Consider the following 9,591-nt stretch of genomic DNA (forward strand, 5'->3'; position numbering starts at 1 on the left):
TCCAAATATTAAACTCATCCTTTTATTTATTTAATTTATTTTTATTTATTTATATTTTAGAACAAGTAGGGGAGGGAGAATTTTAAGCAAGCTCCACTTTCAGCATGGGACCCAACATGAGGTTCGATCCCATGACCCATGACCTGAGCTGAAATCAAGAGTTGGATGCTCAACCCAACTGAGCCACCCAGGCGCTCCTAAACTCATCCTTTTAAAGCATACAGTTCACTGACTTTTAGTACAAGTATCCCCTGCTTTTTTAAAATCCATGTTTTGCCTACTTCACTTTTATGAAAACCCTACGTTGGTACCTGTTTTTGCTAACCAAAAGAAATCTGAAGAGGATTTTCACTTTTATAAAGAAAAACCAGAATACGTGCCACATTTGTTCCGCGACAAGAAGGGCGGCACGCACCGGCGCAGCGAAACTGGCACTGCCAAGCTCCTTTACCGGGAACCACACTCAGCAGCTCAGCATCAAGCCACCCAAGCTTCGAATTGTGTCTGTGATCGTCTGTGCTGTATCTCAATTTATTTTGTGCATCTGTTAGCAAGATGTGCCCTACGGGACCAGAAAAGCCAAAGCGGGGTTTGTTTGGATCTGGGAGGGCTCCAAAGTTTCCCCGTAGAAATTAACAGTAGGGGGCACCTGGCTGGCTCAGTCAGAAGATCATGCATGGGACTCTTGATCTCAGGGTCGTGAGTTCAAGCCCCTGTGGGGTGTAGAGATTACTCTTAAAAAAAAACTTTTTTAAAAATAATAAATTAATAGTAATTGCTTCTTTGCTTTAAGACATTTTAGCTTTGGAAAAGTTTTATAGGAACACTGTACTTTCAGGGGAAACCTATATTCACAGAGCTGTGCCTCTATTACCGGTATCAGATTCCAGAACACTTTCATCATCCCCAAAAGAAACCCCACATCCAATAGCAGTCATTCATCATTCCCCTCCTTACCTTAGCCTCTGCCAACCATTAATATATTTTCTTTCGTTTTAATGTTTATTTAAAACATTAAATAAGAGGGGGAGGCAGAGAGAGGTGGGGACAGAGAATCTGAATCAGGCTCTGTGCTGACAGCAGACGTGGGGCTCAAACTCCTGAACAGCGAGGTCATGACCTGAGCTGAAATCGGACGCTCAAGCAACTGAGCCACCCAGGCACCCCTATTCTATTTTCTGTCTCTATGGATTAGCCTATTCTGGACATTTCATGTAAATGAAATTGTGCAAATAGAGCTTCACACACCATATTTCTAAATACTGAAAAAATGTAAATCAATTTAGCAAACTTCCGTTAAATATTTTATCCTCCTATCTTGACAAATATACCATCATGAAGGAAGTCAGATTCCAATTTAGAATTCTCAGACTTTCTAGAATTCTGTTCCTGGAAGGGGCAGTGTGCAGAGAGCCAGCCCTGGGTGTCAGCCCATGCCCTTCTCTGAACCCAGGCTCCATCCTACGCTGAGGGGCTTTGTGCATGTGTGTGGACACCCAGCCCACAAATGCAAACAGTAGTCACCCACCCTCCTGACTGCTATCACCCCCTGGCAGACCTAAAGGCAGGACTGGCTCAGGGAAGAGACCTCATCAGGTATGGAACCAAGCTTGGGGTGGTATGGGCGGGGAATTCAGAGTCCTGGGCACCTCAGCACAGTGAGGATGGTTGCAAGAAATCTGAAGAGGGCTCCAGAGCATCTGGGTGGCTCAGTCAGTTAAGCATCTGACTCTTGACTTTGACTCAGGATATGATCTCACTGTTCGTGGTTTGGAGCCCTGCATCAGGCTCTTTGCTGATGGTGTGGAGCCTGCTTAGGATTCTGTCTCCCTCTCTCTCCGCCCCTTCCCCACTCACATGCTCTGTTTCTCTCTCAGAATAAATACATAAAGTTAAAACAACAACAACAACAACACTTTGGCTCCATGGCCTCTTCATACCTGTTGCAGTCAGAGCCCAGAGTCCAGAGCAGGGCATCCCTCAGGAGGATCTAAGGGTAGTATTGCCAATAAAGGTATAAACAATCCTGCAGGTCTTGCAAAATATATTGAAATCATCTCTGATTTCCAGCAGTTTGAGATACTTCTTTAAGCATCTAAATCCCCATAGCGGCTGTTAGAGCTGTAGTTATAATTATGAAGGGTAGAACATACTGTACTGGGTGTACTTGAGAACAAGCTATTATTCCCAACTACAGCTAAATCCAGGGTGTTGTGAAACATATCACAACACAGACACACAAAAGCTAGTTGCATGTGTAAGAGGCAAGGTTGGAACTGGCAACTTTGTCGTAGTTTCATTAGAACAGCAGTTTCTGACAGATTAGAAAAAATAATCCAGACTGTGATGACGGTTGTATGACTATGCGAATTTACTAAAAATTACTGAATTGTACACTTGAAACAGGTGAATTTTATGATCTGTAAATTGCATCTTGCTAGATATGTGGATTGTTTTTTGTTTTTGTTTTTGGTCTGTTTTTTAAAGGAATTCAGAACTGGTGTGCCTGGATGGCTCAGCTGGCTAAACGTCCGACTTTGGCTCAGGTCATGACCTCACAGTTCATCGGTTCGAGCCCCATGTCCAGCTCTGTGCTGACAGCTCAGAGCCTAGAGCCTGCTTCAGATTCTATGTCTCTCTCGCTATCTGTCCCTCCCCCACATATACTATGTCTCTCACTCTCTCTCAAAAATAAATAAAACATTAAAAATTTTTTTAAGTGGGGCACCTGGGTGGCTCCATCGGTTAAGCATCCCAATCTCATGATTGGTGGGTTCGAGCCCCGCATCAGGCTCTGTGCTGACAGCTAGCTCAGAGGCTGGAGCCTGTTTCGGATTCTGTGTCTCCCTCTCCCTCTGACCCTCCCCTGCTCACACTGTTTCTATCTCTCAGAAATAAATAAAAAAATTAAAAAAAATTTTTGTAAGTAATCCAGATCTTAGTTCAGAGTGATGTTCCATAGTCTCTATTACTCCAATTTAGCTTAATGCTACTGATTTCTGGTGCTGGAAAACCACCTGGCACTCACCTGTCATCCACCAGGGCCCTAAGTTGCTGAGGGAATGTGAAAGGCAGTAAATTCTGGCATTGCTTGCTAGGGTGGATCTTCCTTAAGGAAAAAGTCTCATGAAAAGAAGAACTCTTAGGCATCAATAATTAGTGCATCTAGGTGAATAATATATTAAAGTTCATTGTACTAATATTATAACATTTTGTAAATATGAACAATTTCCACAGAAAAAGTTGGAGAGATAATTATTAAAAGTGTAATGATAAAAAAGAAGAACCTTTACCATTTCTGTTACAGAACCACAGAGACTATTCATCAGTTCAACTGAATGCTATTACTTTAGTTGTTCTTTGTGTTCACTAGTTTCACTAGTTTCACAAATATCTAACTTACCATCAAAAAGAATGTTGGGGCACCTGGGTGGCTCAATTGCTTAACCGTCCAACCTCAGCTCAGGTCATGATCTTGCAGTCCATGGATTTGAGCCCCACATCTGTGCTGACAGCTCAGAGCGTGGAGCCTGTTTCAGATTCTGTATCTCCCTCTCTCTCCACCCCCTTCGGCTCTCAGTCTGTCTCTCTCTTTCAAAAATAAATAAGCATTAAAGAAAAGTTTTTTAAAAAGAATGCTTTAAAAACCAAATTTTACACATACATACACCAAAAAAAAAAAAAAAAACCCCACCCAAATTCTAGGAGCACCTGGCTGGCTCAGTCAGTAGAGCATGTGATTCTTAATCTCAGGGTTGCGAGTTTGACCCCCACGTTGAGTGTAGAGATTACTTAAAAATAAAATCTTAAAAAAACCTCAAATTTTATTCCACTCCTTGCACTAAATTACGTGGGATTACGGGGAAAGGACCCTTTTCTGACTGTTCTAAGCAAGAGCAACATGTCTCTAGTATTATGCATTTGAATATATACTCCTTAAAGAAATATGTTCTTCAATTATTTGAAAATAACTTATTTTTTCTTATTACAAAAATAATCCATACTCACCATGGAAATTTTGGAACATGTTGAGAATTAAAATGAAGAAAGTGTAAAAACTATAAATACATACCCCAGAAATCACACCTATTAACATTTTGGTTTTTTATAAATGATTTAGGGATACCTGGATGGTTCAGTGGGTTCTGTGTGTGACTCTTGATTTGTGGATCATGAGATTAAACTCCACATTAGACATAGAGCCTACTTTTATTTTTATTTATTTATTTTGTTATTTTTAAAAATTTTATGTTTTATTTACTTCTGAAAGAGAGAGAGAGACAGTGCAAGCAGGGGAGGGACAGAAAGAGAGGGAGACACAGAATCCAAAGACATCCTCCAGGCTCTGAGCTAGCTATCAGCACAGAGCCCGAAGCGGGGCTTGAACCCACAAATTGAGATCATGACCTGAGCCGAAGTCAGACTCTCAACCGACTGAGCCACCCAGGCACCCCCATAGAGCCTACTTCTAAAAAAATGAAAAAAAAAAGTGATTCAGCCAGTACGAAAAAGTAATATAGTCATGGCTGAACTACTAATAAATTGAAGAACTAGATAATAGGAAATCTATAGGTAATAATTGTAGTTAGGTGATGAGCATGTATTTACCATTATATTTTTGTATGGGAAATTTCCATAATCACTCTGCGCTGAGCATGGAGCCTGCTTGAGAGTCTCTCTCTCTCTCTCTCTCTGCCTGTTTCCCTAGCTCACACTCTATCCCTCTCTCCCTCTTTAAACTAAAAAATAAACAATGCATTAAAAAATAAAAATTTAAAAAGAGAAAATTTCCATAATCTAAATTTTAAAGGAGACATTTATTTGAAAATCCCCAAATTCTTCTGTATGGTCAAATTTTCTTTTTTTTAAGAGAGAGAGATAGAGCACATGCGCGTGCACACACACACACACACACACACACACCACATACACAACTTGGGGGACAGAGAGAGGGAGAGGAGAGAGAATCTTAAGCAGGTTTCATGCCCAACGAGGAGCCTGACTCAGGGCTCGATCTTACAACTGTGAGATCATGACCTGAGCTGAAATCAAGAGTCAGATGCTTAACCAAGTGAGCCACTCAGGTGCCCTACTTGACCAAATTTTTAACTGAAATTAATTAGAAACATGGGAGTCAATACTTGTTTTTTTTCATTTTTAATGTTTTAAAAAAAATTTTTTTTAATGTTTTATTTATTTCTTTTTTTTTTTAATTTTTTTTTAAAGGTTTTATTTTTTATTTATTTCTAGGAGAGAGAGAGAGACAGCGTGAGCAGGGGAGGGTCAGAGAGAGAGGGNAGCCACCCAGGCTCCTCAATTTACTTTTGAGAGAGAGAGAGACAGAGCATGAGTGGGGGAGGGACAGAGAGACAGGGAGACTCAGAATCTGAAACAGGTGCCTGGCTCTGAGCTGTCAACCATGAGATCATGACCTGAGGTGAAGTCGGACTGAGCCACCCAGGTGCCCTTATGATTTAGTGGGTTTTTAAATATATTCACAAAATTATGCATCACCAGTATCTAATTTTAGAACATTTTAATCACCCCAAAAAAGAAACCTGGACCCATTAACAGTCACTCCCCATTCCCCTTTTCCCCCTAACCCCTGGCAACCATTAATCTATTTTCTATCTGTTGGATTTGCTGATTCTGAACATTTCACATGAATGGAATCATGCAGTATGTAACTCTTTATGTTTGGCTTCTTTCATTTAGCATGTTTAATATTTTTAAATCTGTTTTTATTTTTATTTTTAAATTAAACTCTACACCCAATGTGGGACACGAACTCAGGACCCTGAGATCAAGAGTGGCATGCTCTATGGACTGAACCAGCCAGGCACACCTTTCACTTAGCATGTTTTCAAGGCTCTTCATGTTATAATATGTATTAGTACTTCTTTCCTTTTAACGGGTGAATAATATTCCATTGTATGGACATGCCACATTTGTATAAGCCTTCGTGTTATTTCAAGCACATAACACATAGTAAATGCTTACAGCCTAATGGTCTTGTCACCCAGTGCCTTGGGGTTCACGGCACAGCCCCAATCATGTTGCAACCCAGGTAGAAATAGTAGTCGAGGAGCAAGCCCAAGCCAGGAGAGGCCACCCAGATGCAGCCTGGTGCTGGATTTCTCTCTGCCTGCCGTGGCCAGTCCTGCCTTGACCTAGCGCACACAGGTCTCAGAAACCTCAAGTTCCTTGTTCTCTGTCCAGCCTTACACAAACCTGATAACCTGCTGTGTTTCCCAGTCCCTCTCATCTGCCCTCTTCACATAATGCATTCTTTCAGTCTTTCTCCGAACTTGATTACCTACCCGGTTTCCTTAAATAGTCACATTACATTGTGTTTCAGACTTTCGTCATTTTGTGTATTTGGGTATTATATCTTAATTATCCATTGCTGCCTAACAACTTATCCCCAAACTTCACAGCTTTACAATCAATATTCTTTTTTTTCCAAATTTTTTTCTGATGTTTATTTTTAAGAGAGACAGAGACAGAGAGACAGAGCATGAGCGGGGGAGGGGCAGAGAGCAGGGGAGACCCAGAATCTGAAGCAGGCTCCAGGCTCTGAGCTAGCCTTCGATACAGAGCCCGACTCAGGGCTCAAACCCATGGATCTCGAGATCGTGACTGGAGCCGAACTCAGATGCTTAACTGACTGAGCCACCCAGGCGGCTCTACAATCAATATTCTTATCTCACATGGTTTCTGTTGAGCAGCTCAGCTGGGTGGTTCTAGCTCAGAGTTTTTCCTGAGGTTGAAGTCAAACCGTCTGCTGGGACTTTGGTCACCTGACATCTTGACTGGAGCTAAAGGGTCCCATTCCAAGTGACCCACCCACATGACTGGCAAGGTAGTGCTGGTTGTTGGCTGGAGGCCCTTGTCACCTGCCACATGGATCTCTCCACAGGGCTGCTCAATTTGTCCGCACAACATCACAACTGGCTTCCCCAGAGGGAGTGATGGAAGAGAGAGCAAGGAGGAAGTCACAATGTTTTTTTATGATGCACCCTCGGAACTCACAGGGTCATATCTGTAATATCCTGCTGATACAGGCAGCTCACTCCTATTTGGTGTGGGAGGGGATGACATACAGGTGCAAACATCAGGAGGCAAGATTCACTGGGAGTCGGCCTGCTACCTCAGGCCGCCGTCACCAAGTCAGCCCCACCCTTAGATTATTCCTGCCTGTTGCCTCCACTTTCTGACTAGTGCTCCCAGGTGAAGGTGGGCAGCCTGAAGTTCCTCATTTGAATACCACCAAAGCAAAGTCTGCAAATTCGTCCTAGTGAGAAGGAAAACGGGCCTTCTCACTGTCCAGCTAACCCCTCTACCAATACCTACAGCTCTACCCTTTCCCAGCTCAGTCAAATTAGGGAAATCCCCTCGGCTGGTTCCATGCCTTTGCCCTCCCCTGTCTGGCTGCCTAACGCTTCTCTTGACTTCCCATATCTCCTGGAGAACATTTGTTCGACATGGACTTTGGACATTCCAGCTGATTCAACCCTCTGTGTTTATGTAATTTTAGTTTCTATGACTTAGCATAGCTGACTCATGCTGCCTTGTGCTTCCCCCTCTGATTGGCCAATCAGCTGACGGTTTGCCCCAGTCACCACAGCTTTGCACTGTCCCCAGATTATTTCTTCGAAACATTCACATTTGCCCAGATCTTCTAGTAAAACAGCAGTGATAAATGAACAAGCAAACAAAAAAAAAATCTCTCTCTGGCTACCTGAATAATTTCACACCCTTCCCTCCCGTTTTCCCATCACCTCCCCACTCCTCTCCTCTCTTCCTCTTTCCTTTTTTTTTTTTTCCTCTTCCCCTTTCCTTGCTAATTCTCTAAAATGAACCATCTATTTTGATTTCCAAGCTTCCCATTCGGAGAAAACTCTTCCATCGAGCAAATTGGAATATTAGAACATGGGAGAATTATTGACATAAAAGCAGCATCTTGGGATACTAGATTTAACATCCTGGCAAGGTCCGAAGGGTAGTGCAAAATTGTTGTCAGGTGGCTTCTAGAAGCCTCAGAAAGCGATGGTCCATGAAGAGTGTATTGAGATGCCCAAATTTTTGAGGCATACAGTAGATGAAAGGATTCAAAGATCCAGAAAAGAATGCATGGTAGAATAGATATATTACGTGAGGCCAGCAGAAGATCCAACAGAGGACTGGGCTCAGACAACAGTCCAGCGCAATCCCATTTATCAGTGATGAGGGGGACACTTACATCACTGGGAGTTCTGTGGGGCTTTCCCCATAGGACATACCTGATGGAAGGAAGGGCTGTCCTAGGACTTGACTCATTGATAGTAACGGGGATGATAGGACCCTGAGGCAATATACCCTGGGTTGGGTGGCCCTGAACTGCAAAAGCAAAAGAGGTTTGTAAATTCAGAGTGCCAGCCAGCAGCCCCGACCTGTGGAAGGCGTCAGAGACTTTGAACAGCACAGAATTTCTTTCTGTTCTTATTCAGAGACTTTGAACAGAAATAGATGGGTAGCCAGCAAAGTGCTGTTTCCTCTGTATAAACTAAAAAGAATAAGGATTAATAAGAAGGACAATGAGGAAGGCAGTCACCCCAATAAAAGTTCACAATTCCTTACTTGGTTTCCATTCCTAAACCAGTGTTCAGACGTAGAACCCAGTGACTCAAGAGGTGGCCAGGGAGAAGGAACTAAACACCGGCTGGAGCACCCGGGTGACTCAGTTGGTTAAAACGTCCAATTTTGGCTCAGGTCATGATCTCTCGGTTTGTGAATTTGAGCCCTGAGTCAGGCTTTGTGCTAACAGCTCATTCTCTCTCTCTCTCTCTCTATCCTTTTCTGTCTCAAAAATAAACATTAAAAAAATAATAAAAACAAAACTATGTTCCTTCTGTGGCAAGAAGGAACTGTAATAGTTGCTTCAATACTTCCCCAAAGAGATCTACAATGTTCATGTAGATGACAGAAGGCTGGGGAAAGGGAAAGTGAGAGAGAGAGTAGAGGGACCATACAGTAGCCTCCAAATTGAGAAGGCACTTTGAGACCAAAAACAAAGCAGACAACTCCATACAGTTTACACAGAGTTTTATTCAGGGTAGCTTGCTGACGGGGGGATCAGGCTGGTGACGGTCTTAGGCTGAGCAGTTATTCTCTGCAAAGTTTAGTTGACAGATTTTTTTTTAATGTTTTATTTTTTATTTATTTCTAGGAGAGAGAGAGAGACAGCGTGAGCAGGGGAGGGTCAGAGAGAGAGAGAGTCACAGACTGAAACAGGCTCCAGGCTCTGAGCTGGCAGTCAGCACAGAGCCCGACGCAGGGCTCGAACCCACGAACCGTGAGATCATGACCTAAGCAAAAGTCGGACGCTTAACTGACTAAGCCACCCAGGTGCCCCTAGTTGACAGATTTATAAACAGAGCAGATGTGAGGGAGAACATAGCAGTAAAATCAAAATGTGTACATTAATATGATTAATACCTAATGGTAATTACCCTCCTGGAATCTTCTGTGCTTCAGGAGGGGGTAACTATGTTGTCCGTGTTTATATCTCTATTAGTGAGCTGGGAACCATGACATCTCTCACTGCTCTCT

At 42.7% G+C, this 9,591-nt stretch overlaps 1 long non-coding RNA gene across 1 annotated transcript in view; it reads left to right on the forward strand.

The window, feature by feature from the left end:
- Positions 1-9,591, forward strand: part of LOC144245699 (uncharacterized) — an 18,102-nt gene that overhangs the window by 2,097 nt on the left and 6,414 nt on the right. The gene's annotated exons all lie outside the window — the stretch shown is intronic.

The sequence above is a fragment of the Crocuta crocuta genome, unplaced genomic scaffold (assembly GCF_008692635.1).
Source record: "Crocuta crocuta isolate KB4526 unplaced genomic scaffold, BGI_CrCroc_1.0 scaffold228, whole genome shotgun sequence".
Lineage (NCBI taxonomy): Eukaryota > Metazoa > Chordata > Mammalia > Carnivora > Hyaenidae > Crocuta > Crocuta crocuta.